This window comes from Balaenoptera ricei, chromosome X (assembly GCF_028023285.1).
Source record: "Balaenoptera ricei isolate mBalRic1 chromosome X, mBalRic1.hap2, whole genome shotgun sequence".
Lineage (NCBI taxonomy): Eukaryota > Metazoa > Chordata > Mammalia > Artiodactyla > Balaenopteridae > Balaenoptera > Balaenoptera ricei.
Window position 1 is genome coordinate 81,420,902 of NC_082660.1, and position 937 is coordinate 81,421,838.

The window sequence follows — 937 nt, forward strand, 5'->3', positions numbered from 1 at the left end:
CTTTCAGATTTTTCATCATTAGTGTACAGGAATGCAAGAGATTTCTGTGCATTAATTTTGTACCCTGATACTTTACCAAATTCATTGATTAGCTCTAGCAGTTTTCTGTTAGCATCTTTAAGATTCTCTACCCAAAGCTATCTACAGATTCAATGCAATCCCTATCAAACAACCAATGGCATTTTTCACAGAACTAGACAAAAATTTCACAATTTTTATGGAAACAAAATAGACTGCAAATAGCCAAAGCAATATTGAGAAAGAAAAACAGAGCTGGAGGAATCAGGCTCCCGGACTTCAGACTATACTACAAAGCTACAGTAATCAAGACAGTATGGTACTGGCACAAAAACAGAAATATAGATCAATGGAATAGGAGAGAAAGCCCAGAGATAAGCTCATGCACATATGGTCACCTTATTTTTGATAAAGGAGGCAAGAATATACAATGTAAAAAACACAGCCTCTTCAATAAGTGGTGCTGGGAAAACTGGACAGCTACATGTAAAGAATGAAATTAAAACACTCCCTATCACCATACATAAAAATAAAATCAAAATGGATAAAGACCTAAATGTAAGGCCAGACACTCTAAAACTCTTAGAGGAAAACATAGGCAGAACACTCTATGACATAAATCACAGCAAGATCCTTTTTGACCCACCTCCTAGAGAAATGGAAATAAAAACAAAATAAACAAATGGGACCTAATGAAACTTAAAAGATTTTGCACAGCAAAGGAAAATGTAAACAAGATGAAAAGAAAACCGTCAGAATGGGAGAAAATATTTGCAAATGAAGCAACTGACAAAGGATTAATCTCCAAAATGTAGAAGCAGCTCATGCAGCTCAATATTAAAAAAAAAAAAAAAAAAAAAAAACCCATCCAAAAATGGGCAAAATACCTAAACAGACATTTCTCCAAAGAAGGTATACA